The sequence below is a fragment of the Hermetia illucens genome, chromosome 6 (genome assembly GCF_905115235.1).
Source record: "Hermetia illucens chromosome 6, iHerIll2.2.curated.20191125, whole genome shotgun sequence".
Classification (NCBI taxonomy): domain Eukaryota; kingdom Metazoa; phylum Arthropoda; class Insecta; order Diptera; family Stratiomyidae; genus Hermetia; species Hermetia illucens.
The window spans coordinates 27,442,799-27,463,085 of NC_051854.1; the positions used below are offsets into that span (position 1 = coordinate 27,442,799).

General features: G+C 41.0%; 1 protein-coding gene across 2 annotated transcripts in view; it reads left to right on the plus strand.

The window, feature by feature from the left end:
• Window positions 1–20,287, plus strand: part of LOC119659422 (diuretic hormone 44) — a 221,642-nt gene that overhangs the window by 167,108 nt on the left and 34,247 nt on the right. Inside the window, exon 1 of one of the 2 annotated variants that reach the window (XM_038067498.1) lies at window positions 8,634–8,777. The exons of the other annotated variant lie outside the window; for it this stretch is intronic. The gene's annotated coding sequence lies outside the window, so the exon portion shown is untranslated. Of the gene's footprint in view, window positions 1–8,633; window positions 8,778–20,287 lie in introns of those variants that run through there. 2 annotated transcript variants of the gene reach the window in all.

Here is a 20,287-nt window from a genome sequence, read left to right on the forward strand (position 1 = left end):
GGAACATTTTGTTGCTGCTCTAATAACAAACTTTTAGCAAAGTGCCCGACAATACTGATGAGCACTAAAGTGCCTTTGTCTCTGGTGCAGATGAAGTTATCGGCCACGCCAATTAAGAACGTAACAGGATCTGGGTGATTGCGGGAACTTGCTAGTGTATCGCATCACGATAAAGCTTGTAGATTGTCGTAAGTTTTTCAATGGTACTGTACGGGGTGGTTTCCCTTGGTATTATATTCTTCTTGTTATCGGTGACGTTCTTCATGTTGCCTTGGCCGCCGGACACAGAGGGATTCAATGAATGATGACATCTTTCGTTAAAATCCTCGATCACACTAATGACATCTGTTCGCTCGCTCACCGAATAATGTGCCTTGGTCAAATGATTTTTGATATGGAAAGAGAGGGAAGTAAAGCTGAACTGAAGATAAACACCAACAAAACCAAAGTTCTCAATCTGACGGGTCATCGCACTCTCCCTATCTGCTTTACTGGGCAACGCATTTAAGGTGTTGACCAATCTAGGAACATATGTTGACATATCTAGGAAGCGTGGTTTCTGCCGACTTAAAGTTGCCCGACGCGCTTAACAGCGTTAAATCCGCTTTTGCTGCATTGCATACTGTATGCAAAGGCACAAGCCCTTCGAAAACATTTGTCTGCGATGTGTCATCGGAGTATGCTGGCCTGATACAACTTCGAAAGAAGAATTTCGTCGACTCACAGGCTAGTTATCCGTGGACGAGTTGATCAGAAGGTAGAAGTGGAAAGGTCACATATTAACGAAGTGGAGTGAGTCGTCCCATTAACATATGAAACAAAACAGTGGAATAGTAGTACAAACATCTCGATCTATTTCCGCATATCCATTTCGGCAAACCGGCAAGTTAAGGGAGCTTTCCGGCTAATCTAAAAGGTTAGATAATATACTCTTTTTAAGTTTGTTTGAGTGAATATCGGAATGGTACGCATTTTGAAATTGCATATACGCGGACTACTGTGATTCAGATTTTTCGATTCGGTTCTGTGGCGCTTTAAATTTGTTCTTCTGCCCCCTTATTTCCCTATTTGGCAACAAAAGTGTAAGATTCGTTTGTGAATTTACTAATTGCCAATTTCATGCACACACGAATATCTTTCAAGAAAAAATGTCTACAGCTCTCCTTTAAACCCCACGCAAATTCATGCCACTCAATGATTGCGTTGAATTGCATAGTCCCCAAATATCCGTTTGAGTTTCTTTTTAATCGGCGTATCTGTTTTTTATAAAAATATTTGTGACAAATAAACAGTATCCCAATTTGAATAGGGTTTTTTCCACAAACCCTTAAAAACGCTTGAATAACTATATCGAAAAAAAATGGAAGAAGGGAAGTTAATGGACGGAACGGATGGTCAATTGATATTCTCAGTGACTTTGGCTCAAACGAGGCATAATCTTTGAGACTCTCTCCTAACTTTTCTACTGTTCTGCGCCTTTGAGGTAATCCACTCATCGGTCATCTTGGGATAGGGAGTTCTACTGCGTGGTGTGGCCAGCAATGCAATTGTAGCCCCTCGTTAATGTATGATGTATCCACTGCGACTTTTGCCAGTGCGTACGAGTGCCAGACCTTTTCATCAACCATTTGTTATAGTATCAGGCCAGCAGTTAGGACGCAAAAAGGTGTCGACAAAGGCTTGGAGCTTTTGAGTAATAGTGGGGTCATTTTCCTTGTGCTTCCCATATAGCATGACAGAAAGAACACCAGCACAGAACACTCTGAATTTGATCTTAGTGTTGAGATGAGCAGTACCAGTACCAGAGTGTCTAGCGTTTTGGAAAGGAACACATCACAACCAAGCAAACATTATATAAGAACCTCACACCACAATCTGGAAGGGGCACTCCTTGCGCTGACACAAACAATAAACTAATTCATCTCTCAATACAAAATATGATGCAAGAAATGTGAGCAGCATCAGACTTTGACCCTACACGTCCTTGTAAGAAATGAATGAACCAGCTCAAAATACGTTATTGGAACACAAACGGCACCAGTCAACATAAACTGGGAACTCGAAAACATCGTCCTTACGTGCAATTCAAAACTCATAACAATTTTCCAATTAATCGATATTGCTTCTACAACATTAAATTCCGGAAGGAAAAACTCATGATTCGACTAAAATATTTATCAGATCCCGTATTACGCATTATAATCAAGCAGCTCCAATTACTGGAGTGAACCAGAACCAGTACAGCGATCTACTATCTTCCAAAGTTTGAACTGACTTTTCAAACATTCTAATGAACAGATTTCTTCTCTTCTTCTTTGAATGCTAATCAAACTCATAGAGGACTTAGACTTATAACTACAAGAAAGGCAGTTGAGGGACGCGCTAGCCCGAAACCCGATTCATCTGGGTAGTCCACATATTGGCTCAGAAATAGTCAACAAGGAGATAAGAATGTTTTTTTGGGGCACATAACATCTGTTGAGGGAGGTCTAATATTAACGCAAGAGGGTCGAGACTGTTAGAATATCTGGTAGAAACCGAACTGCAGATCCTCAACTTGAGTAATGAATCGACGTTCTTCATCACGGTGGTATTCCCTGCAATGGTGACTCTTTTCGGAGAAGGCTATTGAACGTATCATTCTCTCAAATCACAGGAGCATTGATTTCGAAACGAGCATGGATTCGCCTCCAACCGGCCCATTTCAGATTCCGCGGCAGAGAGATTGGGTGGCGTGCAAAACAGGAGTTACGCTCCCCGGGAGGCGCATCAAACCCATTGTTGGAATTGAGAAAACAACACAGATGATCACAACCTAAGAGAGCTGTCCACTTAATACGCCAAAGAATGGTAAAATACCATGGCAGAACTCTGATTTTGCGAAACAGAGGAGAATGATAAGGATGCTCTTTATCAGAGCTCTGAAGCCTGGTTCAACTGTTAGGCGGAATTGACACAAAGAAGCTCAGAAAACTCTAAAGAGAGAAAGCTCTTAGTAGCTGGATGACTTACGACTACAGAGCGGGAAGTATACAGAAAGCGATGAAGAAATAGCAAATCATCCCAGGCAGCATCCAAAATCTCAGCTCACGACCAACAGCCCCATGCAGCCGTCAATTGAGAGACTGGACTTTGGCATGGAAAGTAGTATCTCTTCGGCGAGTAAAATGGACATTTAACTCGTTTCATATTTTCGATGCAAGTCTCCGAGCCCCGATGGCGTCAGTCCTGTTCTATTAATAGAGCAGTAGTAATTACCTGGCGTGATGTAACGTAGATATTTATTCACAAACTAGGGAAAACGGAGGCAAAAAGTTTTCAACCGATCAATCTGACTTCCTTTCTACTAAAATGATTGGGGGCTAATAAATCAGTTCATAAGGGATAAATACACACATATTATACATACCTAAGTGGGTACCTCACTCTAGGTAACATGCCTATCTGAAAACACAAAGCAAAAGCTTACAAAAAAATTAAGAAGGCGAGACTCGAAAAGGAATTCGCGGAGTGGAGGAAATCCAAAAATTGGTTGGAGGGAAGTAAATTGAGGCGGAATATCTTAGGCGCTGTCCACAGGGAGGGATTGTCTTTTCTCTGTTGTGTCTCCCGATAATGGACACCTTACTATGGCTCCTGTAGGTCAGAAAGGCCTTCGCACAAGCATTTCCAATCGCCGTACGTACGTTAGCGTACATCGTATTAAGGAACAATAGCAGAAACCCCACAGATTTCTCTGGCGCTGTACGACTGTGATAGTAAGACTTGGGGCTAAAATCTTGAGGCCATAGCCAGCATTTGACATCCAGGTATCCACTGTCAAGTCTATTTCGACGTTGCAAGGATTCATGCAGCTGCCGGCGGGCGAAAATCTTTGTGAAAGAGTCCTGGGTTTTTAGAGCGGCGTTTTTTCTGTCCCTTTAAGAAGTGGGACATGTGATTTTTGGTATGACTATTAACGTGGCGCTGTTCCTTAAGCTACCATATGGAAAAAATGGGGTGGTGATATCGACTACATTTAGCCAATGTGAAGAAGAGGAGGATACGGCCCTGCACTTTATCTGCAACTGCTTGGCCTATTGAGATCTCAGACAAAAATACTAAAAGTTAGAAGAAAGTAAGTTTCACGTCATCAGGAAGGACCCTCTGCCAGACTCGCTTAAAAGAGTGAAAAAGGCTCTAGCTGAATGCATATCCATTATTAACAAAGCAGCCGAACTCAGAATGCCTAGCTCATCTCTACCTAGTATCAAATACCTCCCCAAAATACATGAAAAAGGCAACAAAGTCAAAGAAATAATAGCAGAAACGAATTCATCGAGCCAAAATATTCCCAAGTGACTCTTGGAAGAAGTCAAAAGGTTAAGCCTTAAAATAGGAAAACGGGTAGTGGGAAACAGCAGGGAAGTTATTACCAGTCTCAACAAGGCCGTGGGGATGCAAAGTATCCTTTAACATAAAAGCGCTGTCCCCACGCGTACCGATGAATGGATTACGACACAGGAAAACTCATCTGAATGGAAGAAGAAGGCTAAACTGTATAAGAATCTGGCCTTCACATTCATGAGTGAATTTTATTTTACATTCAGGAATAAATTTTATAAAACAACCTGCTGCTGAGGTATTTATGGAGAACCTGGAGAAAGAACTTGAGGAGGCTGGGGCACTCCCGAGATTCTGCATCAGATACGTGGACGATGTATTAGCAACCATCAAAACGGAAGAAGCAGGAACAATCCTCGAGAAACTCAACCGGGCACACAGGAACATCGAGTTCACCATCGAGATCGAAAAGCAAGGGGAGATATCATTCCTAGACTTAAAAATAATCCAGGAAAGAGGGAATTTTGAATTCCACATACACATCAAACTACGATTTCCACCATAAGAAATACAACTTTATGATTCACAGAATAGTCACAACACTGCTCAACGTGGAGAGAAGAAATAAAGAATTGAATAATAACATGGAAACAGCCAAGAAAAACGGATACAACGGGAACCTCATCGAAAACCGGATCAAAAAGAAACTAGTCCAGGCCTCAAGACAGCAACTTTCAATACTCCTCCAGGAGGCGAACACAGAAACTAGGCAATGGATAACATTAACCTATTTGGGTCTGACGCAGAACATCAAAAGGTGACTACACAAACGTGGATTCCGGATGACCCTGACCAGCAGACAATGCCTACTTAGGGCCCGGTTATTATTAGTCAAGGATAAAAGAGAGTCTACGGAAAAAAGTGGCATTTATAAGATTTCCTGCCCAAACTGCGACAAGATTTATGTAGGGCAAACAAAGTGGCTAGTCCATACCAGGGTTTAGAACACTTAAAGGAGGCCGAATCCGCTAAAAATAAGAATAACCCACACATAAAGTCCGCGGTTGCCAGACACAGTAGAGCACACTTTTTGTCGTTGGACAACGCCAATATTTTGAAGGAAGTGAACGGACTTCTAGGAGAGCTTCCACATCTCGAAAATACCCTCCGAAAAACACGGCTAAACACGGACATGGGCAACAATTTTTCCAACTTGGTGGTACTTTCAGGAAGGACTAGGAGAAGAATAGAAACATAATTACAGAAATAGCTATAAAAAGTTAAAAAGTAATCACAACCAATGCTGTGTAAGGGATAAGCTTACAGCAGCGAGATGGCACAAATTAGAACACAAGCATCCATGACAATCTAGGGCAAGGGAATAGAGAGGCAGACCCTTAGCCAGCTCATTGCCAAACCAGGGTAACCAACCTACACAGACGCAAACAGCCTCATCGAAGCTGCCTTCAATTATGCCTCATTCGTGGCAGTTTGTGATGCGGCAAGACAGCATGGAGTCGAACCGCTGCTAAAAAGTTGGATCCTTCACATGCTAGAGTGGAGAAAAATCCACATATCCATCGGCCAAAAGTCTATTGAAGCAGGATGTGTCAACGGCTGCCCTGGCTCTTGGTAATGCATACCCTACTGTGACTCCTGGAGGACGAAAAAGTCTTCGCGCAAGCATTTGCGGACGACCTAGCCATAATAATTACCGGCAAGTTTGCGGACACAGTATGTGACCATTCAAGCGGTCAGAACTCTGCATGAAATCCACAGCTGGTGCCTCCGCAATGGACTCACGGTGAACGCTCGAAAGACTGGACTAGTTATGTTCACTAGGAGCGTCAAGTGGGGCAGCTATACGCTACCCACCTAAGCAGGAGCAGAAATCCAGCTGGCCCAAAAAATCAAGTACTTAGAGGTATATTTCGACTCCAAGTTAACGTGGAAGCAACATTTCCAGGAACAATATCAGAAATCCTGCAGATTGCTTTGGTGCTGTAGGAATGCGATAGGTAAGACCTGGGGACTTTCACCAAAACGGATATACTGGATGTATACATCCATAACAAAACCTATTTTGATGTATGCATGTATCGTCTGGTGGCCAAGACTGAACTTTGCTAACAGCAGAAAGCTGGTAACGCAGATTTAGAGACTTGGTTGCCTAAGTATTACTGGAGCAATGAGTACTACGCCGCATATAGGCTCGATACCATTGGGGGGTGGAAAGGCGGCCAATCACACGGTCATGCGTCCACCTGGAAATTTCTTGGCAAACATCAGGTGCTTTGATACCGCCCGATGATATGGTTTCAAGTTTTCCTCTCTGAAAATACGTACTCCCTCATAATCGCCAAAATAGAAGAATGATCGATAAATGGCACGAGTCTTTTTGGATTACAGACTTAATAATCTTGATCGACGGGTCAGTCATGGAAAACGGATCAGGTGCAGTGGTGTTCAAGGGAAATCTGATTGTGGAACTGGTTAGACCTCTCAGAAAATGACGACCATATTCCAGGCGGAGATATATGCCATTTCATTGGCAGCAGAAGAATGTCTGCGACAAAAGTGGAGGGGTCGCACTATTCGAATCTGTTCCGACAGTGGGGCGGCATTATCAGAACTAAATGGCAACGACATATGAAGCCAGTTGGTGTGGAGTTGTCATCAGCTGCTGCTGAAACTTGGCCGACTGAACGATACATTCCTGATGTGGGTGCTGGAGTTGACAGATTGGCTCGCCAAGGGTCTGGATCTATAATGGTGGGGCCAGAACCAGCTCTTGAAATCCGACCATCTACTGTCAAGTCTACTCTGAAGGGCGAAATTGCAAGGATTCACGCAGCCGAGTGGAGAAAATTGGATTCTTGCCGGCAGGCGAAAATCCTTGTGAAAGGGCCTAGGGCCACTAGAGCGGCATTTTTGTTGTCCCTTAAGAAGTGGGACATGAAAACCCTAGTAGGGCTTTTGACGGGACACTGCCCCTTAAACTACCATATGGAAAAGATTGGGGTAGTGGTTTCGGCTGTGTGCAGCCAATGTGAGGAGGAGGAGGAAACTGCCCTGCACTTTTTATGCAGCTGCCCGGCATCCTCAGATCTCAGACGAAGACACCTTGGCAAGGTTTTCTTTAATGAAGAACCTGCACACTCACTGCCTCTGGAAAATGTTCTCAGATTCGCTAAAGCCTACGAACACCGTAGGCGGGAAGCCATTGAATAGGCGATTTACGGGGATAGTACAATGGGCCTAACAATGGCCTGAGTGCTCGGAGCTGCGGCTCCCCCCAACTAAACTCACTAACCAGCTGAACCATTGCGCCATCAATTGGTAGTTTGCAAGCTTCAATTTAGTGGTCAACTACCAACCTTTAAGTAAATTATTATAATTTTACCTATTCATTGCGACGATAATGTTCACATCTTCTTGCTAAAAGATGAATTGTTGCGAAATTACCTTAATGAAGTCAAATGTCTGAACCCATTATGTACCACCAGCACTTGTACTCCATTAACATCAAATTTACTTTACATTTTAGGTATTATCACAAGAAACACTTTTACACTGCTTCGGCAATATTTTCAAATGCACAAATTCATAGCGTTTAAAACAGAATAATACTTCGCACTCTAAGGACGATAATGACGCACAAATATTATTCCATGTCAAGTTCGTTAGCAGAACTTTCTCAAATTGAAGGAGTGGTCTCCAGTTTAGAGATACTTTTGAAAGTACGAATAGTACGCCGCGGTATCCTTGATACAGCCGAGTTCATATCGAACCCACTAGGCTACGAGTTGGGACTTCCAATGTTAATCAAAAAGCCATTTGCTTACATTCCACTTAATTTCACCCACTGACAAAATGTATGGAAGATTTCCATCTCGTCCGCGTTTAATTACACTTAAACGAATGTGATTTCTTATTATCTAGGACGGAAAGCAATTATCTTACGCAGTGTCTGGGATAGAATCTCTCCTGGACACAGTTTTACAGAAAAAATATTCAAATGACTACGTAGTTGCCCATATGCAGCCATAGCTTAGCTATACATTCAACAGGTTGCCGGCCGTTGCGCTGCTTCAAACTCACACCAAAAATTAATTTATTGAAAGCATCGTTTCCTTTACACCAGATATTATTCCATCTGACAGGGCGTTAATTGTCTTAGATGTTCTTTCAGGACATTTTATGTGGGAGCCGCTGATTGACCACAGAAGCTAATCGAATGGAGGACGCATGTGCCATTTTTAAGATAAAAGCTGCGGTAGATTTTGAAAATGTCGCGAGTGTGTAGACAAATTTGAAACGAACTGGATTAGTGAAGAGTTTGTTGGGTATCTTAATAACGCTTGAGATATCCTTTGGATTGCACCGGATACACAGGAAAACGATTCGTTTCATTAGTTTTTGATACTTTTCACGGTTTTCCGTTTTTATACATTGTGAGTAAATGTTATTTTATTTTAGTAAATATAAATGGTTTTATTTAGCACGGATAAAAAGATACTAAAAGTGTTAAAAAGGACAAGATAATTTGTTATATAGTATATTTTCAATATAATTAAACTTCGGCGTCTTCTGCATAATTTAGTTGAGCAATTTTAGTTTCTCTAGTGCAGATTATTATCAAAATTGATTTGTGTTAGCGGAATACTCCTTTATTGTGACCGCGGTGAGCATTGGATGATATATCCCCTCGCACGCGTGGGAGGCTCCAGACCAACTTTTATTGGCTCATATTATTTTCATTCATGAAATAAAACATTTACTGGTTCAGCATCACCACTGTCCATAATGGCACTTCGTAACTAATTTACAATTACAATTACTTGCCCTAACTACTTTCACCAACGTACTTTTATTCTACCGTAAACTGCGATTCTGCTCTGATAAACCAGTTGAGAACTACGAGTATTTCGTCGAACCGCTCCGAGTCTCAACTACCCAAATTAACCCCTCCAGTGGGGGAGGGGGGAGGATGTATTGCCAGAAATGCGATTCCGACGTGAAGGTCTTTTCTAATTTTTGCTGGAGGTAGTCATGCCCTTATCTAGTCAAACTTACGAGACCACCAGTTCATTTTGCTGGTGAAACCGAAGAGTCACCATTCAGCACTATTCTATAGTATCTTTCCGTGATATTAAATGTTGAAATGTCAAGTGTACAGTGAATCAAGTCTATGAAGGCAAGCGGAAACCGTAGGTTCTTTGTCTTTTCTTGGGATTTCTTGTACACAGAATGGTCCTGTGCAAATAAGCTTACTTTCAAAAAAGTTGGGTTGAACTTCACCTGCAAGAAGAACCCTCAAAGAAAAATTTACCATTTTTATCTTAAGAAACAAACCTCAAAGAGTGACTGTCGATTTGCCCCACATAAAATTCCTGTGATCTATACCCGATCTACAAGGGCGAACCGCTCCTTCTAAGCCGGCGGGATTAGAAACTGAATACTAATAAGATTTTCTTTCGCCCATGTTGAGGATGTATGAACCTGGATACTTTCGGGGTAGTCCAGGTCCGCTAGAACTAGCCCCAGTATCTTTTTGGTGAGCCCACTTACGTATTGCGCAAACTCCACTATTCGTCAGAGTTTAGCCAGCTGTTAATCCTTCACCAATATCAATGATATCAGGGCCTGCGGCTGCATTGAGCGTAAGGACACTTCCTGTTACCCCATAACTGCCTCTAACCCGGTGCTATTCGAGGTCCGATAAATTGAGTAGTAGAGAGGTAATTTTAGCCTACTGGTATTGCAGGCCCCTCTATTTCTTTATTGACTAAGGCATCCCGAACACCATATATAGCCACTGCTCTAGTGCCGAGTACGGTTGGTAACTACTTCATCCGTTACACTTTATAAGCGATTATCGGGTTTTGTCTTAAGTTCTTAGCGTGCTGACTGTTACTAATTTTCAGGTTTCTATAATGCTTTTACACATCCTGGTTGACCTGATCACAAATCTGCAGTTAAGGTTACTGGTGTTGCTAAAATATATTTTAGATCAAATCCTTTGTCTTGAATATTTTCATTCTTTGATTCTAATTCCGGCTCTCTATGTACGACGAGGCCAAGTGGCTGGACAGAAGCGTACCAGTAACCGCCTTTAATTTGCACGGCGTTTCTAGACGTAAAGCTGCTGGACACTGTTTCCGAAATATTCAACCAAAAAGCCAACTTACAATATTGGTTAAGTTGGCATAGAGGAAGGACCTATAGTATTGAATCGGCTTTCCCTTTTCCTAAGCAATATATATATTTTATAAAAGTTAAACGGGTCTTTAGCCCAGTCTCGAGGTCCCTCCTTGAGCTTTCAGAACTGGGGCAAGTGAAGGCATATAAGACAATCTGATAATTCATCCAAGCCAAATCTATAAAGGTAGTTTTTGTATCCACTGTATCTGCCTAGGAATTGAGTCAATTCATAACGCATTTCGCCGTGGTGTCGAATAATCCACATGTTTACCGACCATCCTTCGACTGGTGTCATGCCGTTTGCCACGCAGCAGGCCTGCTTCCTGCTTTTCAAATAAAAGATTGCCTCATCGCCTAAAATATGCACCAGGATCATGGCCGTAATTATTCATGTTGCCTCCTACGATGTTGTACGGTAGGCCCAGCATGTAGGAAGCTCACTTAGCGGATACGCAAATTGAGGTTGCCTGAAATTTTCTGAGATGTTTGACGCTGATACCAACACTGGTGCCGCGTATTAGAGGTTACAGCGATATAAGAAACCATCGGCTATGTTTCAGACCGCCTACATTTGAAAGCATCCTTGCTAATGTTAATCGGAGGTCGCTGCTTTCTGACCAGTTAGCTTCAAATGTGGTTTAAAGCTAAGCTTCGAATCTAAAGTTACTCCCAGATATTCTAGTGATGACTGAAAGCGAACAATATGGGTACCGATGCAAATTTGAAAAGTTTTCTGTTCCCGCCACCGCCAGTTCGGCCTTATGTTCGGCAAATTTCAACCCGAAGTCTTCAAGCCAAGACTTGGTCGTCGCGATAGTTTCGCTCTCATAAATCTGTACTTCTTTGGAATGATTGGATGCTATGACTACCCCGATGTCATCTGTGAATACGACGACACCAGTTGCATGCTGCATTATGTTCGATGGCAAAGACGCAGAACACATATCTGCGGAATACCTAGCGTTATAGCTTTCAACCCCTTCGTCCAAGTCGTGCATCAGCTTTCGCTGCCGAAAGTAATTGAAGATTATATTTTGTATATAGTTGGGCGTTTGGGTTGCGATGAGCGCTACGACACGGTTCCATCTCGCGAAATTGAACGTGTCCTTAATGTCAAGTTGCAGGATTTGCCTTCATCAACGTCTTTTCTTGGCTAGCTCAATTGCCATTTTAGTCGCATCAACTGCTAACCGCGCACATCAGAAGCCAAATTGTCGCCTTAGTAAATAACTGGCGCTATCCATTAATAGATACATGCGATTATAGATTTTCCGCTGTAGATTCTTGCGTTTTGGTTCACCTATTGGCTTACTCGGCATCAGGATCAGCACCGGCTTTTGCCATATCTACCCCGAGGAGAATAACCCTTCTTTTCAGGCAGTGTGGGTGCCGTTCTGATTGCTAGTTTTCGGGCCCCGCCAGGGATTCCATCAATTCCGGGGGCTGCATTATCTCGGACTCTTTTCCCTGTATCTAGGATTTCGTCTTTTGTAACTGCACGAATATCTTTGGCAGTTGTTGATACTCTTCAAATTATCTCCCACAACCATATAGGCGCATAATAGCTGAAGGACTTTTACCTTTTTTTACCGGCTTCATCGACTTGTGCACACACAAAATCTACTTCCTCGCAAAGTCACTTCAAGCAATCACTTTTACGTTTTACGATGGCCCACTGCAACTTCTTTCGCACCTATCTACACTCGAGGAGTCCACGTTGATTTCGTCGTCTTGCCTGAAGGTTTTCTATACGGCATTTCGCTATTACAGTGTTAATCACTAGGTGCTGTTGCACTTCTGAAAATGAACGCATCTTTGCATGAGAGCACCACATGCTTATTTCTATTTATTGGTAAAATTGTGATGCCTTATCTAAAGCTGTTCAAGTAAAATCTGTATTCCAACCCAATGTTTCCCGAAATGCACCCTTATCAAATGATTTTTATGGTCAATCTGTTCCTGATCTCCCCGGTTTATAATTTACTGCTCTGGATTGTGTATTAATCGTGATATGCGTATACTCTTCGCTGACATGCCAGTGTAGACGCTTGACCAACATGTCATACATAAGAAAGTAAGAACCACGAGGGAACTTAGTTCTTCACGCTCAACCGTGCTTGTATTTCAAGCAGGTGCGATGTTCAAACAGGAGAAGACTTCAATTTAATGCCTTCCCCTTTCATTCGTCTTCTGGCTTCTCCACTCCACTGCCTATGCGTTTGTTTGTCACAGGCACTTTCTTCGAAATGGTTACTTTTATTGATGCAAAAGGGGGGGTAAATGTGGGGCTGAGTGTTTGTGATTTGGGACATACGATTTGTAGTGATCATGCATGCAGAAAGTCAACTTTCTTCTTCTTTAGCGTTTATTCCGCTCGCTAGCAGGGTAGCTTGTCTAAGTTCATCATTTTTCTCGGTTATAGGCTTGTACGGATGAGATCGAAAAGCTTTCAAATTGCCGTCGAAAGTATGAATCACCGCTGTTTCGGTCACGCCTAAACTCAATATTGACACAGAGTGCCGTCCCGACACTCTCAAGAAGGGCAAACCATCTGGAAGGACTCAGCTAAAGTGGCTCTTGTTGTGAAACCTCGTTGTAGGTTATCTGGAACCATGCGAACCGAGATGACTCTATGAGAGAAAAGCAATTTCTTCAAAATTTGCTCTCGGCTGTTTACGTTTAATTCACTCGAGGGAGTTTCATGATGGTTGTGGTAACGCCCATCTCGTGTATAGCATTTCCTGTGAACTCAACGTATGTTGTTGTGCTTTAGAGCTTTGGAAGTGTAACCTCTTTAATTGCAGTCGAGGCGAGACATCGAAATTCCAGTCTTGAATTTTCAGCCTCAACTCAGATAAACTAGTAACATGCCGACCCCGCTTGTAAACGGGACAAAGGCTGAAGAAAAAGAAGAGGATGCGTAACCCATGCCTGATTGTCGTCCGGAAAACAATTCGTTCCTGAAGAGGACCATGAAATTATCTCTACACGGTAGATATCTATGTTACGTCGAATCCTCAGTTCGTTATATATATATAGCCAAACCAAAGACCATCAACATTTTCAACGTGTGCTTGTCACAAGCAGGTATTTAAATTGTTGTAATTGGATCGAATCTCGGCCCACTTTATTAGAATCGATTCGATATCTGTCTGTCTGTCTGTCACACCCGATTTATTCGGAAATGGTTAAACTAATTGATACAAAATTTTGTGAGAACAAGTGTTATCTGTGAATTGTACATAAAGCAAGTGGCGCTATTTTTCAAATTGAAATATACACGAATTGAAAAACATGACTAGCGTATTTCTCATACATGATGAACACAAAACCTTTATATCTGAAGCGTTCAGCTTCCAGTATTCCGATTTGTTTTGGTTGATACCAATGACCAGTAGAGAAGGTGTCATTGATTAGATATACCTATCTATCTGTCTATTTACATTATAGCCCATAGTCATTCTATTCGTTGTATTTTTCCTTGATTTGTTAGCAACATTTGAAGTGTAGATATACCCTTGATAAATGAGTGTAGGAGCCTATGTACAGAGCATACGTATTCCCTTGCCTGAGACGACTGTGCCGAGTAGTTACGTTCGTAATTAACTTAAATTATTCCTAATAGATACAGAAGAAATTCTGTCACTTATCTGCCAAAAAATAACTATATATGTACTGTATATATCTTTGTAAAAATTAAATCATATGCTTATCACCCAATTCATCGTACACCAGGGTCTGTTTACTTTTCCATTCGAGTAATTTCATGAGATTGTTTTTAATTAAACCTTTTGATGTGATTGCAAAGAAAATTAATAAATTTGCATTGGGTTATTCGCATTGGGTTATTCGCATTTTCCTCAAAAGATTTGTTTAACTTTTTCATAAATGCTTGGTGTATGGTTATACCAAATTTTGTTCCTAATTGGATGCTAATTTAACTTTATTTCAAGTTAAAGTAAATACAGAAAAATTATTTGTAATTATGACATGTATTCAAGATAGGCAAATGTACTTTGAGTTTTTCACTTTTTGGCGTCTTATGTTCCTAAGGCTTCACCAAAGCCAAACGGAAAATTGGAGGAAAATCACCACTGTGAAGAGCAAAGTTTAGGAAATATCACATCAATCTCCGAGGAGAACGTAGACATAACAGGACAGTCGATGATACTCTGACAACAGCTCATTCGTCCATATGGTACATGGTTGCAGTCGGAGAAATTACCGTGCGAAAATGGTTTCAAATACTATATTACTCTAGATAAATGTGAATTACAGTTGTCAATAGCATAGGCCGGTAGATATTTGCCACACACGTATGGACTTAGGAGTGCCGCAGTCAAATCAGCCCAAGTGAAGCTATCTAAAGTTGATATTGTAGCTGTCGTGGAAGATTTGAAAGGCAACGTGAGTTCTAATAGTGTTTTTTTTAGTTTTTGTCCCTTTCGCTGTCTTCTAACTTAGGAATTGTAATGAGTGTTGAAGGATGGCCAACGGCCTATGTATTCCATCAAAGTTTCTTCTGACTCATCGTCTCATCCCGACAAAAAAGAAATAATATCAAATTTTAAATGATTGACCGAAGAGTTTGTTATTTCACATACAAGTAAGGAAAGACACTCCGCATATGCTCGAGCGGTAATATCTTTCAAGGTGTATCCAGGGAAAGCCATCCCAAGACGGACAGAAAAAAAATAAAACTCTTCAGGTATACTACCAAATGAAAGGATGGGAAACTCTATTCTACAAAGTTCTGTAACTAAAACAGTTAATACACATGGCACCCAACGTGGGGCCCAACCATTTGTTAGGTTTCAACCAATTGAATCTCTGGAAGATAGTATATTGTCACTCCGAACTTCGTTTTGGTTTTGGTTGGACACTCATTCATAGCTGAATCGACTGATATCCGACTTCCAGTCACGATACAAATCTCTCTGTCACCAGTGAAATTTGAAACGCAACCTTCCGTTGCAGCAGCCTAGTGCTCTGACTAGTAAGCTAGCTAGATATACCCATATATATCACTACGTTTCTTGACATTACTAATTATAGATCTTTTTTTTTTGTATCAAAAAGTAGAGATGGGTAGGTGATGCATTTAATATTACAAAAGTGATATCATCTCAAAATGTAATATCACATTACATCACTGAGCGCGGTCTAAACATTACATCTCCTAATATCACCAACTGAAATGTTTTGTAATGTGATATCGCACACGAGACGACGCCGATGCGAGTATCGCCTGCCACTCTATTTAGCTGGCTTTAGACTGACTCCAGGCTGGCTTTGGACTAGCTTTGGGGTAGGAAAAAATTTCGGGTTCATGTGCTTATGGAAATACAGGTTCTTAGCTTTACGTAATTGATTTGCAATGCTGTCGCTTTGTGGTGAGTGTCAGCTGCTGAATGCTGTGTATACGGCGCTAGTCTACGTAATATTTCTTATTACCAGTGCCCCAGGCGTCTGTCGAATGCCGATGCCGACTATCTTTTGGTGTACATGAAAGACAAACTTTTACTTTGCTAAGCAAAGATAACTTCTAAGTGAACCAATGCTGATACCTGTTTGGTGCTGCCGTACCTTTACGATATGAATGTAATGAATGCAGAGCACATTACTCTAGGGATAAGTAATATTTGATAATTTCGACTCCCCAGTGTTCATATTTGATGTTTATGATATAACATCGTATTTATGGTTAGGGGAATAAAAGGTGATGCTGGTGATATCAATTCGCAATATTACTTTTTCCAAAAAGTCATAAGATATCACATTACCTACTAAACTAATGTTTCACACCACTTCATCAGAAAATACACATTTGGATGCGGACATTAGTTGCGCTGTCGGTTTTTTAGCGACTTATCATCCACCTCCCAAGTTTCAAAAATCATTGTCAAGAATTTAATAAAGAATATCCGTCAACTTAAGATTAAAGTATTAGAATTGGATTATAAGAAAAACCCAAGAAAATGAACTGAACAATTCTAAAAAAATCAAATTGATTGTCTGTATGGAAAACCAATTCAAAACACCCTCGAAACAGATGTGATGGGATAATTTGCATTCAAATCAGACCTACAAAACATTCGAAAATAAAGCTCTAAAAGTAACGCGTTTGAAAATAACAACTAAATGCAGTGGACAACAATAAACGCACAGACTTATTGCAGGCCTTTAGTGGACGTATAGTTCGATTTTTTCTATAAACCATCTTGCTTCGGATTGCCAGATAAATAAAGATTAATTCAGTCGGTCAAAGGTGCTCCTTTAAAATATATGCAGTACAGAAATATAATACATGTAATTACCATTAACCTTCATGCAGAATCTAGAACGTCTAGGACTTCTTCGTGCTACCGTTAACGGTTTCTGACTAACACTTCTGCTTGACTGTTCTGCGTAGATTAAATTTTAGAACGCACTCGTTGAAAAAAACCTTTTCCTTTCATTTGATTGTCCAAGGAGCGGAGCAAGTAATATTTTTAGAGGCAAGATCAGGGAAGTATAGTTTATAGTTTAGTTTCCTGTTAAGAATTCCCAGTGAAACGTTTTTCTTGCAAACGGTTCTGCGCGTTTAACATTTTTGCAAAAACCCACTTCTCATTCCCGCTGACCAAAAAGGAAAGAAAACCTTCCAATGCTTGTCTATTCAGACGTGGAACGGACTGCGACCAAGTTTCACAAAATAACCCATGCATTCGACGTTCAACCTTGTTAACAGTCCAGAAATAGCTTATTTATCCTCAACCCCATGTTTCTAACAATTCATTGCTTCAAAATTTGGAAAAACGAAAAGACATACACACACACAAGATTTCTTCGCTCAATATTGTGCAGAGTATCTTGATCGCAGATAAGAGTTGAAAAAAGCTTGGAACTTGCGGTCGCTTTCAGGGGGCGGATCCTATACGTATGTGTTCATTCCTCTATAGTTCATAAGGCATACTACAGCCACTTTGTTTTTATTGGCGTTCTTTTCTATTTTCTTTTTTCCCCAATTTTCAATGAGACTGTGTCTGTATCATTACACTTAACACTGTGCAAGTGCTAAACTCATTGTAGCGAGACGAGCACAAAGATAAAACCCAAACACCCATAACGATTGGAATTCAAACCCACGGCAACGAAATCAAGAGTTCGACGCTCTACCCCATCAGTAATCGCGCTGTCAATTGATCCTCAACCTAATGCTTATGTTAGGATAGTCGCATTTCTCAATTTTAGATAAATTAGGAAAGGAGGATTTAGTACTATCAGTACCCTTGAGTGACAACTAGTTGGGGGTTCGCATCGGCGGAACTGACAATATCTAGGTAGCCAAACGTGCGGTATCGACGATATTCTGCCTTTGTCGCAAATGGGAGCATTGCGACGAACTACCAGAATAAAAATATAGCTTTTCGTGCCACCATACCCATATCCAAAATTTTTTTTATATGACTCGGTGAGAGAATGAACAAATGTAGCCAGTGTAATCGAGGTATTTGAAGAAAAGGTACTAAATTCTTCACTTCTCCTGGCCAGGGAAATATGAAGGACTCTACCGACAGCAAAAGGAAGTAGTATCACTGATAGAATATAGTTTTTGGCAACCCTCACAATTGAGCTCTGTCGCTCAGAGATCAGCTACCAGTTTGTCCTTAGATATGCTCCCCGGTTTTAAAAAACCAAGATTTAGAGCTTCCAATCGATATCGTCCAACATTTCGCTCAATTTGTGGAAAGTGGGCATCTGGAGCACCCTAAATGTTGTTATTTAGTGGCGCGCACACATGCTAACCACCCTTTGCTCGAATTTCGTAGTCAGAGAAGCAACTTTATCCGAAGCGGAATTGTTTTCCTTTATTGTACTGCAATTAAATTCCAAACATATTATTCTTCAGTTTTTGTCCTGTTCAGAAGCGGGATTGGCTCGTCTTGATCGGTTGTGACATTTTGCTCTTTCATTAGCCTGATTTTGATGGAATCAAGTCGTAAAAAGCCAACATTATTTCGGTCGGCCTTTTGGTCGTTCCCTATCATGTTTCATGTTCAGACCAATCTTGGCAAATGCGTTTTATATGTGGCTCCATATCGATCGCAGATGTCCTAATTCCGGATGTGATTATGGCGTGTTACGCCAATGATCCCATGCATGTCTCTATTACTGGGAGGCATCGTTCATTATCTTTCATAGTCGACCATCAATCAGAGCCGTAGAGGGTGAGTGGGCTGACAACACTGCGGTAATTTTGAAATTTGGGACGTTCGTTAATACTACGATCACAAAGAACGCAAAAGCTGTGAAGCGTGACTTCATCATCCATTTGCGCAATATGGTGAGAAAACATTCTGCCCGTTGATGTGCTCTCGCATTGCAAATTATGACCATTATGATAAATCTAGTGATTTAGATTTATATTACGACCTCTTTGCTTATCCACGAGCTCTTCTGGAAAAGCTAATCGTCTCATCAAATTTAAAGGACAATCTAGAGTTGGTTTTTACTTATGCACACAATTTCATCAGACACGGTAAAATTGATTGATAGTGGGGCTTTATAGGGCGAATCGTATAGCTTTCCTTTCGGAAGACTTCGTAATCAGTTGAAGGATCATTGAGATTATCGGAATATTATTCAACCAGCGTGAAACTGAAAGCAAGGTCCTTTTTAGAATTTCGATAGTTACCATAGAACTAAACATCGTATAGTCGATTGGCTAGAACATTATTTAACGAAAGAGAGGAAAACTTTAGTCAAGCAAAGCCAACATTTGCAGGAATGTCATTCAGCCAGGCATTTCAATGATTCTGCTGAATCTACGAAAGATGTAAGCATGCGGAATAGGAAGTAGATGGTCTTAAGACTTTACTGGAATTTGTACATTTGCTTTGGTATGCTTCAACTGTCGGCAGATTAGGCATCATTACGAAGAATGTTTGGGACTAAAGCTGTGGATTACTTGAAGCATATAAATCGTAGTGTTAATATTAATGAATTTCGAAACTAACCCCAAAGGATCCAGAGTCATCATTGTCAATGATGGTTAGCCCATAGTGATAACTGATACATTAAACAGATTTAAAGCAGTCACAGTTTACAAAGACGGCATATTAGGCCTATTGCATATTTGTTACATCTATTTAGTCGGCGTCCTGATTGTTGCGCTCGTTGTTGTATGTACAACGAAACCTTATTAAAATCGGTTTACTGTCTGTCCGCCGATCTGTCCATTTGCCCTATCTATCTGCCTTTTCTCAGAGACTAGAAAGAAATTGGGCGAAAGGTCGTTCCACAACTGGCGTTCTATGTAATTGATGTATAAATGAAGGTCTCAAATCCTCTCAAATTTATCGCAGTGTCGCTCTCTATTGTTCTTAGTGTTGGCCGACTACAAGAGGCAATCAATGGCACATTGCGATAATGAAGACGAAGTTGCGTTGGACTAGTGGCGCTACACGCTATGATCACGTCAAAAATATGGATATCGGCGATTGGCATGGGGTTGTACCGACCGTGAATAAAATGCTAGAGGCGTGGTATGGTCATGGTAATTTGCGCCAAAAAAAATTCACTTGGAAAGAGTAAGGTTAAACTGACCTCAGAGCAATGAATAATTCCAAACATTAGGGAGGAATTTAGATGTTTTCTTTAGTCTGTAAAATTTCATTGATTGTTAGTTCTGTAAAAACAGAAGATACAATGTTGAAGAAAGTTGTAAGGAAAAACAGATGCATCTGAACATCGAAGTCGATGGTAAACGAACAGAAAG